The following is a 14,680-nucleotide window of genomic DNA, read 5'->3' as shown; positions in this document are numbered from 1 at the left end:
TAGTGAATGAACTCAGAAACACAGTGAATGAATGAATTCTAATAGGCATGAACCACGGAGTCTAGGGTTGACAGAGTGGCTTGAGATGACTTCACTGGCTTGGCTGATCAGGCAACAACACCTTTGAAGGAATTTGCAATGTCGAAGGAGCAAAACGTAGTCCTCTAGGCAGGGGGGATGTTGGAGAAGACTGTAGATGAAGGTAGAGGGAGTGAAACACAGTCCTCTGTAGGTATGGGTGGTGATGAGGATGATCTCTAGGAGAGCAATAGCAAAAAAAAAGAAGTCTACTGATGGATGGACCTATAATAGCAAAATTTGAACATTCAAGTATTTGCTAGCTAGAATGCCTTTGAGAAGGTCTCTAGGGGCATCAATTCCAAAAAGGAAATTGTCTACTGATGGAAGGACCTGTAAATAGGACAAATGCAAAAGTTTTCTGGCTGGGAAAACCTTCAGAAAGGTCTCTAGGGGCAGCAATAAAAAAAGGAAACTGTTTGGTGATGGAAGGGCTTGTAGCAGCAAAAACACAAATGTCTGCTGGTTGAGAAAGCTGTAGAGAAGGTCTCCGGGGGTAGCAACAGCCAAAATGAAATTGTCTATTGACTTGAAAGTGGGAATGTAGATGGTGTCACATCCTTTTTGCAATATAGGAGAAAGGACTCTTGTATATACTGTGTAATCTTGGATTTTTGCAATAGGTAGGAAGTTAGGATACGGAAAATTAATGCTTATAACACTTGTTTGTATGTGATGTTAGTTTTGTTGTCGAAGTGTCCTATCATCAAGACCAAGATCTTGGAAAATGATGAAAGTTTCAATTCATTTTTTAGTGACGAAATCAAGCCTTGGGTGCACAAGAGCATTTGGAAGAGAAGAGGGGTCAAGGGAAACTCGAAGGGACTTGATCTCGGCATGGCAAATGTATGTGATATGAAAGTTGGATCTACTCAAGGAGGGGGTTTTATACACATCACAAGGCGAGACATTTGTTTATTGCAGGCATTTGTGTTATGGAGTGAGTCCTGATCTAAAAAGGCTGTCGTGATGAGACGATACTATTCTATACTCTTATCTTGTTGCTTGACAGCAGTTTGAAGCATTCTTGTCTCTTATTTCTTAGCCTTCTTATTAAATATTTGTTAATCCTTTTTAGGCCCTTTTGTCAGAAGTGGTTGCATCAATGGAAGTGTGGAAGATTGCTGTAATAGATTGCACAACATGAGAAAATAGAGCACACAAGAACACTGCAAAGAGAGAACTCAGATATATGCTCGAGAAGTGGAATCCATATATCAAACACGAGATAGTTGCGTACAATAGTGAGTCACCAGCTATGTGGGCATTGGCACCAGCTCCCTCTCTCCAATAGAACCTACTCAAGAGGTCTGCAAGTGAATGAATGAATGAGGAGGGAGCCATTGACTAAATAGCCAAAAAAAAAGCCAATATGTGGATTAGGTTGGCCAACAAATAAAATAATAATAAATGCTCATTGTGTTGGGAATAAAGGCCTCGTGCCTTTAAATGTGCTGAGGTGTGAACGCACCCTTAGCACTTGTACTTACGCATATATATCTATCTAAAAACCTAATGGTACACACTCGTCATTGTACCTAAAAAAACGCGCTCACTCTCTACTCTGCTCGCTCTTGCACACTCTCTGTCTCTCACTGTGCGTAGGACAGTCTGTCTCGATCATCGTGCTGAATTGGACCCTACAAACTGGTATCAAAGCTGACAAGAGGCAATGCGAGCACGAATTGTTGGCAGGTTGCTGGCGGGCAACAGTCAGACAGAACGGGCAGTAGCAGGTGACAGGTTGCAGCTGGTCGGGTGCCCAGTCGAGTTGCGCGACAGGTGACGGGCTGCACGACGGGGGCTCCACGCGAATTGTCAACCTGTAGAACGACGGGGGGTTGCACGATGGGGGCTCCATGATTGACTCGCGAACGGGCGACAGGGGGCTATTGCACGGCGACCACCTGACGTGACGTTTTTTTGACAGGCGATTTGACAATGCGATGCGTGATGGGTGACAGGGAGGGGACCCGCATAATTTCTGACAAAATCAATTTCTTCTTGAAATTCCTTTTTGCCCACCGACAGACGTTCACGCGTGGAGGCATAACTTCCAAATTTCATGCAATCTTGGCCCAGAAATTTGGGGCTTTTCCCAGATTTGGGGAATTTGATGCAGGACAAACAAATCTGTCTCAGAAATTGCAGGAATTTGTGACATTTTGTCCCCGACATTTGGGGCTTTTAATGTACATGCGCAAATTGGGCTGAAATTAACCCAATTTCTCAACATTGAGGCACATTGGATCCTGTGCAATTTGGGGCTTTTGCAGTTTGGGCAAAATTTGTGCAACATTTGGTCATTTTATGTACATGCAGGTTGAATTCCGCGCAATTTGGACATCAACACTTGGTAAAATTTGGGGGTTTTGCTGAAATTGCTTTATTTTGGCAAAATTGGACAGTCCTATGCATGATAGAGGAAATGCAGATGTGTGTTTGATGATTTGAGCACAAAATTTTGGGGTTTTTGACCGTTCGTGTCAAATTTTATGCCCATGGGTAAATGTACAACATAAATTGCAGCTGAAATTTTGGGATTTCTCATGTAATGTGATGCACATGCCCTTGGAACAGCTGTAATCAGTTGGATAATGCTGTAGCACTTGGTTTGGTGCTCCTGAAAACTTAATTACACATCTGAAATCTGTACTTCTGTGTGGTCATTTATTGCTGATTGGTACTTGTTTGTACATTGGTCACTTGGGTGACAGTCTGAGCCTGCATTTGCTGGTTTTTTGGTCACATTTGGGCTGAAAATCATGACTGGCAGCAATGACAGGAGTAATTTGATGCACATAAAGAAGCTTGAAGGTGCACATAATTTTGTAGTGTGGCAAAAACAGTGCTACAATATCCTGTTACAAAAGAAGCAGGCAAAGGCGATCAAAACCAAAGGGGCAAAGCTTGCGGACATGGATCAAGACGATTGGGATGAGTTGAACAAGCTTGCATGCTCAACCATAGAGCTATCGATTTCTGATGCCTTGCTCTTCAACATTGAAGGTTTGGACTCTGCATATGCTATATGGACTAGATTGGAAGAACTGTATGTATAGAAGAGTGCTGCAAGGAAAGTGTATTGGCTGAAAAAGCTTATGGATTTGCGTATGAAAGAAGGTACATCAATGTCTACTCACTTGAGTGAGTTAAACTCGATTTTCAGCCAGCTGGTTCCCTTGAAGTTCATGATTGATGAGGAATTTAAGGCTCATTTCTTGCTTTGCACTCTACCAGAGAGTTGGGATACATTCAAGACTGCTATGAGCAATTCTAATGTGATCCTTTTGTATGCTGATGTAGAGAGTGCTCTACTTATGTAAGAGATGAATCGGCAGAACAATGCATCCAGTAAGTCTTCCAGTGCTTTGCATACTAGGGGCAGATCACAGCAAAAGGGCAAATATGATGGCAAGGGATGCAGTAAATCATGTGGCAAAGATGTTGGCCATCATTGTGGCAAGAAGGGTCACTTTAAACGTGACTGCTACAAATGGAAGAAAGTGAAAGGAAAAGGCAAGAATACAGATGATAGCAAGGAATAGATGAAAGACAGTCAGTCTAAGAAGAGCAGTGTAAAAATTAAAGAGGTGAATGTAGTCACTCATGACAGTGACAATGGGAGTGACGTACTCGTTGTCTCTTCACACTTTCGTGCACATGCTTTACTTACAGATACAGATGATGATATGCATACCTGGATTCTTGATTCAGGTGCTTCCTTTCATGTCACCCCTCATCATGAGTGGTTTTCTGCCTATACAGGGTGTCGACATGGCATTGTCCATCTTGGGGACAACTATGCATGTGAGATTGCAGGTATTGGCAGTGTGTAGTTACAGTTTCAGCATGGCTCTGTCTTTACACTTCAGCATGCACGGCATGTATCTCAGCTCAAGAAGAGCTTGATTAGCATAGGGCAGCTAGATGATGATGGTTTTCATACCACTTTTGGTGATGGAAAATGGAAGATCTGTAAGAGATCTAGGGTTATTGCCAAAGGTTGCAAGAGTGATACTTTGTATCCACTTCATGTATCTAGTGTGCGTGACCATGTTGTTGCCGTGACCGAGCAGCCAAGTGTTTCTTTGTGGCATGGCCGTTTGGGACACATGAGTCAAACATGAATGAAAGTGCTTTCTCGTTTGGGTTACTTGCCTTGTCTTCGTTATGCTGATTTTGAGCATTGTGATCATTGCATTTATGGCAAACATGCATAGACGTCACATAAAAAGTATCTTTGAAATCTTCTCCTCTAGAGTTAGTACATTCAGATGTATGTCAAATGCCAGGATTATCTTTAGGAGGAAAGAAACATTTTGTCACCTTTGTCGATGATACTACAGGGAAAGTATGGGTTTACCCTATTTGTAGCAAGGATGAAGTGCTTGATAAGTTTAAAAAATTCTTGGCATTGGCTGAAAATCAGACAGATAAGTCTTCACTTTGACAATGGTGGGGAGTATGTGTCCAAGGCCTTTCAGGCATTTTGTGACAGCAAAAGGATAAAGAGAGAGCTCACTGCCCCTCATAATCTGCCCCAAAATGGAGTTACAGATCGTATGAATCTGACCATACAAGATAAGGTCTGCACGATGTTGTCTCATGCTGCATTAATCGGTCACCAAATAGGTCTTTTGCGGGGGGGGGGGGGGGGGGGGGGAGTTTCCCAAGAAGCGTGGTCGGGCAAGCCACCTTCATATGCTCATCTGAAAGTGTTTGTCTGCGAGGCTTTTGTGCACATTCGTAAAGAAAAACGCAGCAAACTTGAGCCAAAGTCTTGTAAATGCATTTTCCTAGAATATGGTGATGAGGGTGAAATGGGTTATAAATTGTGGGATCTCGAGAAAAGGAAAGTAGTATGCAGCAATGATGTTATCTTCCCGGAAGTTCGCATGCACAAACAACCCGAAAAGACTGAGAAGGTCCGTAGGGTTGTATTCCGGGAAGAAATATCTTATGGACAACAAAATGTGGCTGCTGTACAGCAGCAAATACCTGCTGTAAATGAACCTGTAAATGCAGGAAATGATGCTAGAAATGATCAGCCAGCTATTGCCGATGAAAATGAGCATTACATGTGCAGGAGCAGCGAGGACAACAAGCTGTCCTGGCTTAATGCTGATTTGCAAGCTGAAATGTCAGGATAGCATGCTGAAAATGGAAATTTGCAGAAACAGCCAGCAAACAATGACCATTGGGTTAGTAGATTGTCTAGTGCTACCAAACAACCTGATAGGTTTGTTCTTGGTGCATGTATCTCCAAAGTTTTGCAGCGTTTCAATATAGAGGGGGGGAAAACAATTGGGGTTCCATTGCTTGCATATGTGAAACTTAGTGCAAAGGACAACCCTACATCTGATGATGAGAAGGTTGAAATGGCCAAGATACCATATGCTTCAGCTATTGGTAGTTTGATGTATGCTATGGTACATGTCCTAACATTGCCTTTGTAGTGGGAGTGGTTAGCAGATACATGACAACCCCTGGAAAGAAGCATTGGGATGCAGTGAAAGGTATTATGAGATACCTCAAAGGCACAAAGGAGTTGTGCATCTGCTTTGGAAAGCAGAAGGCATTTGTTGTTGGCTTTACGGATGCAAACTATGCTGGTCATGCGGACTGCAGGAAGTCCACTTTTGGGTATGTGTTTAGTTTCACAGGAGCAGTCTCTTGGATCTCCAGGCTACAAAAGTGTGTTGCATTGTCTACTACAGAGGCAGAGTATGTAGCTGCCACTGAGGCATGCAAGGAGGCTTTATGGCTTTCACGTTTGGTGGGAGAGCTTGGCATCGCAGAGTTACTTGTTCTCCATTGTGATAGTCAGAGTGCTATCATGCTAGCACGAAATCCTGTCTTTCATGCAAAGACAAAGCACATACAGGTGAAGTATCACTTCATTAGAGATATACTTGACAGCAAAAGCATTGAGCTTATCAAAGTGCATACAGATGTTAACCCTGCAGACCTTCTCACGAAGGGTCTTCCTGCAGAGCGGTTTGCTCATTGTCGACAGATGATGGGAGTTGGATAGATATATGTATTTCAGCTTTGTACATACGTAGACTTAGTTGATTCTTTTTTTCTCCTCTTAAGGCACATGGCCTTTAGGTGGGAGGTTGTTGGGAATAAAGGCCTCGTGCCTTTAAATGTGCTCAGGTGTGAACGCACCCTTAGCACTTGTACTTACACATATATATCTATCTAAAAACCTAATGGTACACACTTGTCATTGTACCTAAAAAAACACGCTTACTCTCTACTTTTCTCGCTCTTGCACTCTCTTTGTCTCTCACTGCGCGTAGAACAGTGTGTCTCGATCGTCGTGCCGAATCGGACCCTACAAACATTGGCCATGATATAATGGCAAAAAAAACATAAATAATCTCTTGTGCCCACTAAATTACACTCAGACTCGTGGGCTGATCGATTTGCCAATACTCTATGTAATCATGGGTGATTTGATAGATATAGTGAGAATGACTCGTCATCATTTGTATAAGAAAGACCAAGGACCGTGGATACCCAAGTAGTGGATGATCAAGCCACCACCAAGGTGTCTTAGAGAGAACTTGATGTGTTGATGTCGATCATACCAGCTCCTGAAAATAGAGAAGAATCATAGTAGCTCTCTATATTTGTCAACAATGCCTTGCAGTAGCATACATGACCATCCTGTCAACAATGCCTCTGAGCATATGTGACCATGGATTTCCCACCTTTAGCTAAACCTCCAAAGTGTCCCCTTATGTGAGCTCAGACTAGGAGTCAATTTCACTCTCTGTTAAGAAAACAACCATCATGATGTGAGAGTGCGCAGCGAAAGAAGAACACGAACACAGAGGAGAGGAGAGAGGAAGCAGAGAATGAAGGAAGAAAGTCTGCACTGACTGAGATGAATGCTGAATACACTGGAATGGACAGAACAGTCCCTGCACGCAGCCCGGAGCGTCAGTGAGGGAACCAGGACAGACTGGAAGCAGAGGCAGCACCAATGCCGGAGACGGAGACGGAGGGAGCAGTGCTGTACCTGCAGAGAGTGAATGCTGGACTGACTGGGGGGGCTGCTATAAATAGCCCCCAGCCAGCAAACTGGCCGACCAGCCAAACTGGCCGACCTGGCCAGATTTGGCCGACCAGCCAGATCTGGTCCGACTATGGCCAGATCTGGCCGACTGCCCAAAATAATGGGCAGTCAGCCCAGAAACAGCCCAGTTTGGGCTGTAAAATGCCCAAGGCTGCATGCTGACTAAAGCAGCCATAAAAACACACTGACAGAGCTCCTCTGTCTCCTGTCAGACTCTGACAGGACCTCACAACCAGGAGATGACAGACTGAGACTGAAGAAGAGCAAGCTAACACATGAACCTTGATGTCAATCCCAGCTCCAAGTTTTCAAAACCTGCCAAACTTTAGTCAATGTTTAGGGAATACCCCTCTCTAGATCATGTGCACTTGTATAGCTGTATAGATGAGACTCACTTGCCCCACCTCACCACCCTCTCATGCTCCCTCTTGGGCATTGGAGAGTCGTGAGGGATGATTGCATTACCAGTACTAGAAAGTAGTAGATGGAGGGGTAGCTAGTCCCTTCCCCTTTTCTAAAGAAGATGACTCTTTCCATGCCTTGGCCTTTGTTGGAGGATTTGAGTCAATGTCGGAGGATGAGGATGACTCGTTGGAAGAGTCTATATTTTACTCCTTCTCCTTCTTCTTCCTGGAAGTTGCTAACTCCTTACAATCCTTGCGTAAATATCCCTTCTTCCTTGAAGCAGCTAACTCCTTACAATCCTTATGTAAATATCTCTTTTTACCACAGTGATAGCATTGGGCCTTTGACTTCTTCTTCCTATCACCATCTTTGAAGCTACAAATGCCTAATCATGGCTAACATGACCTCGGATTGTACGTGCCAAAGTTAATTGTGTACAAAAGCAAGAAAGACTAAACAATATCTTTAGGCTTGAACTTCATGTGCTAGAGTTGACCATAGAGGGTCACTATATACATGGTCGTGTTAGAAGTGGATGCAGTAATGGAAGCATAAACATGTGTTGAAATAAATTGCTCAACACAAGACAAAAGTGGAAGGAACACCAAAGAACATAATATTGATGAGAACTCAGATGTATGCTCGAGAAATGGAATCCATATATCCAATACGAGACAATCGCATACAACACTGAGTCACTGGCTGTGTGGGTACGAGCACTAGCTCCTCTCCCCAGTAAAAGATCCACAAGTGTGATTGTGAGTAATTGGATGACTGAGGAGGAGAAGCCCGAATAAATAGGACAAAAACATGTCCTCAATATGATCAGGTTGGCCAACAATAAATGCTAAAAAATGACCAAAATAAAGACCATAAAAAATGCCTAAAATAAAATGGTACAATGATAATGAATCATAAACCATACAACATAGAACCACCAAGTAGAACCATGGATACCCAAGCATTGGGTGCGCAAGCCGCCATCGAGGTTCCTCGGAGAAACCCGATCTTGATGTCGATCGTACTAGCACTTGAAAATAGAGAAGATCATAGCATATCTTTGTGTTTCCGTGTTTGTCGCAATGTCTCTTAATAGCATACATGAACATCCTATCAAAAATGCCTTTGAAACATACGTGACCATGGATTCCCCACCTTTAGCCAAGCCGCTTAAGTGTCCCCTCATGTGAGCTCATGATGAGGGATCAATCCCGTTCTGTGTCAGACAGCCCAGCATGAACCTGGATGTCAATACCTGCTCTACGATTTGAATGTGCCAGACTTTGATCGATGCATCAGGGAAGTCCCTCTTTGGATCTTGTGTATCTGTATAGATGTATAGATGAGACACGAATGCCCCATCTGTCCATCCTCTCTCTCCCTCTCTGGCACTGGAGAGTCGTGAGGGATGCTGGTATTACGACTACTAGTAAGCAGTAGAGGAAGGGGCCATCAATCCCTTCCTACGATCCGAAGAAGTTGATCCTTTCCGCGCCTTGGTCCTCTCTTTGGCCGGAGGATTGAAGTTTGAGTCAGAGGTAGATGACGACACGTCGGGGGAGTCTGCATCTCACTTTGTCTTGTGCTTCTGTTTTTTGGAAGCTACTAACTCCTTGTAGTCCTTCTGTAAATGACCTTTCTTCCCACAGTGGTAACACTGGGTCTTCGACGTCTTTTTCTTTGAACCCCTCTTTAAAGCTGCAAAAGCCTCATGGGAGCCTCCATAAGATGATGAAAGCCTCCCCTATAACCGCAAAGATGCCTCATGCTCAAGTAGCATCAAGGTCATATGTGTAAAACTGATCGGAGTGGAGGATGTTCCTTTTAAAGCATTTGCCACTGTTAGCAGTCATGTTTGTCATGCCTTGTCATCTCTTGCCTGTGAGCCTCAGTCTGAGTCAGACGAGGACATTAGGAGCTCTGACATGTCTGTCATGTGTTATGATGGGGGAGGCTAGTCACTCTTGACTGGCTATCTTAGGATGTGTATTTCTTTTTGGCCTCTTTTAGTGGGCAGCCACTGGCTGCCCGGCCACTTTTTTGGTCACTGTTGTGGGGCGCCCATTTTAGGGCACTTTTAGGGTTTGCGCCCATTTTAGGGTTAGGGTTAGGGTTTGTCCATTGCCTATTTATTGGCAGCCCCCCTCCCCACTTGGTCAGTTGTCTTCTTGCAGATTCCGACACTCCTTCTCCCCCGTGGTGGTGCTGCCATCGTCATCAGCCTGATCTGGTGCTCTCACTGACGCTGTGGGCTGCGTGCAGGGACTGATCAGTCCATTTCAGTGTATTCAGCATTCATTTTCAGTCAGTGCAGATTTCTCTTCCTTATTTTCTGCTTTCTCTCTCTCTCTCCCTCTGTGTTCGTATTTCCTCTTCCGTTGCGCACTCTCACATGGTATCATCGCCAAACTGAGAGTACACGGAGCTGAGTTTTACGCGGGAGAACACCCACAACTCTGCATTTGCTGGTCAAGACGTCTCCAACAGCTGAGGCATCATCCTGTGCACCATCTCCTTGATCAGGGCGGCCTGTTTTGGTATCAACAAATTTGCGTTTGCTGCTGGCGCCTTCTCCAGTGGCTGCCACGTCCTCACCACCCTCTTCCTGCCTGCGTTTTCAGCCTGGGCGGCCCTCCTCCAGCTGGGCGACACCCTTCCAGCCTGCGCTTTGCTGTTTTGGCTGTTGTTCCATCGTCTGACGGCTCTTTTCTTGCTGGCGACTTCTTCCCAGGCTGCGTTTTCAGGCAGGCGGCTGTTTTTCTGTGGTGATTGCATCGTCAGCATTTGCGTTTGACATCCTCCTTGCGTTCTGTGCAAGGCGGCCAGCTCAGGAGCTTCTGGTGTTTGTGTTTCGGCACCAGCAACCTTCCCTTGTTGTGTTTTGGTGTTAGCAGATTGGAAGATGTCTTCTCATCAGTTTACAGGTTTTGATGACTCAAATGATGAGCTTTTGTCTCGACATTCATCTGAACGGAGGCGTGATTTCTATCGCGAGGATCGTCATATGGAGTCTCTTCCTCGTTCTCGTCCCCCTTCTATTCATGTATCTCGGCGATCCCCTTCCAGTGGGCCGAAGATGCAGCCTTTGGTACCCCCTGTACAGGTACCCGTAATTCCTCAGTTGCCCAAAGAGGACCGGTTGGATGGCTCCAACTTTTCTCTATGGTCGTGCAAGGTGGAGTGTATCTTGGACTCCTTCGATCTTTGGGAGCTTGTTTCTATTCCTATTCCCCGGCCTATGGTGGATCCCGCAGATGGGACATCTATGGATCGTGCAGCCTTATGGGATCGGCTTAATTCTAGAGCCAGATCTTTCCTCTTTCTGAGTTTGCAGGATTCTGTCCTTGTTCATGTTCACAGGTTGAAGACTGCAGCAGATGTGTGGAGAAAGCTCGCGTCTCTCTATCAACAGAAGACGTTTGCCCACCAGATATCTCTTGAAAAGAAGTTGCGGATGCTCGCTATTGATGGTAGTCCTTCCATGAAGGACCACATCAACAGATTACAGGATATGAGGGATGAGCTTGCATCCCTCGGACGGACGATATCTTCTGAAGACATGGCTATGATTCTCTTGACTCAGCTACCATCGCCTCGGTTTGATGTCTTCTACACCAGCCTTCTTACATCGAGGACCCGTGAGAAGCTTCTATGGGAGGAGCTATCCCCGCTTGTCTTGGAGCATGACAAGCGACTCAGAGAGGTCAGTGCTAGTGGATCCGACTCCACTAGAGCCTTTGTTGCAGGTTCGGGAGGACAGAAGACGAAGAAGAAGTCAAAGGCTAAGAAGAAGGACAGTTCTTCAGGCTCTGACTCAGATTCAGAGAGACCGAAGTGCCTACACTGTGGAAAAGGGACACATCCAGAGGAGAAATGCTGGAAGAAGTACCCTCACCTTCGTCCGGGAGCGAAGGGTGGATCTACATCGGAGCCTTCTTCTACCTCTACACCCGCTGTTACCCATGAGTCACTGTTCCTTCATATCCATGCTTTGGAGGAGGATTCTTCTTCCGTGGCTGCAGTGTCTTCTGCGCAGCCTTGGTTAGTGGACAGTGGTGCTTCGAGTCATATGACTCCCCGAGGTGATTTGTTACAGGATCTCCATCCATCAGAGGGTTCAGTCACTGTTGGTGACATTTTATCGGTGCCTATTAGTGGTGTTGGCACATTGCCTTTGTTTACAGACTGACCTACGAGCTTCCTTTCACAGGCCCTACATGTTCCGGACTTGGGCCTTCCCCTCCTCTCAGTTTTATGGCCTTACGAGGCTTGGCACACGAGTGATCTTCACCGAGCATGCCGTTGTTATTGAGGATTCTCTTACAGGAGCTGTCTTATCTACAGGTTGGCAGGAGAGCGGGCTTTACAGGCTCCATTCCCCTTCTTTGATGGAGGGTTCTCCGAGGCAGTCTATTGCTACACCCATTCCCGCTTGTGCACCTTCTATTCCACAGGTTCCTTCCCATCCCCCACCCTCTCCTCCGGTGGTTCCCTCGTACCCCCATCCCTTTAAGAGGGGGACGATCTCGGTGATGCGGCTGTGGATTCCCTGGCCCCTAGTGTTTTAGAGGGGGATTCCCAGGATCGTGAGGAGCTCCTTCAGTGGTAGTCTACATCGACGGACTTCATCGACATTGGCATTCCTCTTGCCATCCCCGGATCCATTTCTGCTTCGGCCTTCAGCCACATCCAGGATTTGAGAGGGGGTGTTAGCAGTCATGTTTGTCATGCCTTGTCATCTCCTGCCTGTGAGCCTCAGTCTGAGTCAGACGAGGACATTAGGAGCTCTGACATGTCTGTCATGTGTTATGATGGGGGAGGCTAGTCACTCTTGACTGGCTGTCTTAGGATGTGTATTTCTTTTTGGCCTCTTTTAGTGGGCAGCCACTGGCTGCCTGGCCACTTTTTTGGTCACTGTTGTGGGGCGCCCATTTTAGGGCACTTTTAGGGTTTGCGCCCATTTTAGGGTTAGGGTTAGGGTTTGTCCGTTGCCTATTTATTGGCAGCCCCCCTCCCCACTTGGTCAGTTGTCTTCTTGCAGATTCCGACACTCCTTCTCCCCCGTGGTGGTGCTGCCATCGTCATCAGCCTGATCTGGTGCCCTCACTGACGCTGTGGGCTGCGTGCAGGGATTGATCAGTCCATTTCAGTGTATTCAGCATTCATTTTCAGTCAGTGCAGATTTCTCTTCCTTATTTTCTGCTTTCTCTCTCTCTCTCCCTCTGTGTTCGTATTTCCTCTTCCGTTGCGCACTCTCACATGGTATCATCGCCAAACTGAGAGTACACGGAGCTGAGTTTTACGCGGGAGAACACCCACAACTCTGCATTTGCTGGTCAAGACGTCTCCAACAGCTGAGGCGTCATCTTGTGCACCATCTCCTTGATCAGGGCGGCCTGTTTTGGTATCAACAAATTTGCGTTTGCTGCTGGCGCCTTCTCCAGTGGCTGCCACGTCCTCACCACCCTCTTCCTGCCTGCGTTTTCAGCTTGGGCGGCCCTCCTCCAGCTGGGCGACACCCTTCCAGCCTGTGCCTTGCTGTTCTAGCTGTTGTTCCATCGTCCGGCGGCTCTTTTCCTGCTGGCGACTTCTTCCCAGGCTGCGTTTTCAGGCAGGCGGCTGTTTTTCTGTGGTGATATCATCGTCAGTATTTGCGTTTGACATCATCCTTGCGTTCTGTGCAAGGCGGCCAGCTCAGGAGCTTCTGGTGTTTGTGTTTCGGCACCGGCAACCTTCCCTTGTTGTGTTTTGGTGTTGGCAGATTGGAAGATGTCTTCTCATCAGTTTACAGGTTTTGATGACTCAAATGATGAGCTTTTGTCTCGACATTCTTCTGAACGGAGGCGTGATTTCTATCGCGAGGATCGTCATATGGAGTCTCTTCCTCGTTCTCGTCCCCCTTCTATTCATGTATCTTGGCGATCCCCTTCCAGTGGGCCGAAGATGCAGCCTTTGGTACCCCCTGTACAAGTATCCGTACTTCCTCAGTTGCCCAAAGAGGACCGGTTGGATGGCTCCAACTTTTCTCTATGGTCGTGCAAGGTGGAGTGTATCTTGGACTCCTTCGATCTTTGGGAGCTTGTTTCTATTCCTATTCCCCGGCCTATGGTGGATCCCGCAGATGGGACATCTATGGATCGTGCAGCCTTATGGGATCGGCTTAATTCTAGAGCCAGATCTTTCCTCTTTCTGAGTTTGCAGGATTCTGTTCTTGTTCATGTTCACAAGTTGAAGACTGCAGCAGATGTGTGGAGAAAGCTCGCGTCTCTCTATCAACAGAAGACGTTTGCCCACCGGATATCTCTTGAAAAGAAGTTGTGGATGCTCGCTATTGATGGTAGTCCTTCCATGAAGGACCACATCAACAGATTACAGGATATGAGGGATGAGCTTGCATCCCTCAGTCGGACGATATCTTCTGAAGACATGGCTATGATTCTCTTGACTCAGCTGCCATCGCCTCGGTTTGATGTCTTCTACACCAGCCTTCTTACATCGAGGACCCGTGAGAAGCTTCTATGGGAGGAGCTATCCCCGCTTGTCTTGGAGCATGACAAGCGACTCAGAGAGGTCAGTGCTAGTGGATCCGACTCCACTAGAGCCTTTGTTGCAGGTTCGGGAGGACAGAAGACGAAGAAGAAGTCAAAGGCTAAGAAGAAGGACAGTTCTTCAGGCTCTGACTCAGATTCAGAGAGACCGAAGTGCCCACACTGTGGGAAAGGGACACATCCAGAGGAGAAATGCTGGAAGAAGTACCCTCACCTTCGTCCGGGAGTGAAGGGTGGATCTACATCGGAGCCTTCTTCTACCTCTACACCCGCTGTTACCCATGAGTCACTGTTCCTTCATATCCATGCTTTGGAGGAGGATTCTTCTTCCGTGGCTGCAGTGTCTTCTGCGCAGCCTTGGTTAGTGGACAGTGGTGCTTCGAGTCATATGACTCTCCGAGGTGATTTGTTACAGGATCTCCGTCCATTAGAGGGTTCAGTCACTGTTGGTGACATTTTATCGGTGCCTATTAGTGGTGTTGGCACATTGCCTTTGTTTACAGACCGACCTACGAGCTTCCTTTCACAGGCCCTACATGTTCCGGACTTGGGCCTTCCC

Source organism: Lygodium microphyllum, chromosome 7 (genome assembly GCF_053477565.2).
Source record: "Lygodium microphyllum isolate KBCC chromosome 7, Lygodium_microphyllum_v1.1.10, whole genome shotgun sequence".
Taxonomy (NCBI): domain Eukaryota; kingdom Viridiplantae; phylum Streptophyta; class Polypodiopsida; order Schizaeales; family Lygodiaceae; genus Lygodium; species Lygodium microphyllum.
This window is presented reverse-complemented; position numbering follows the sequence as displayed.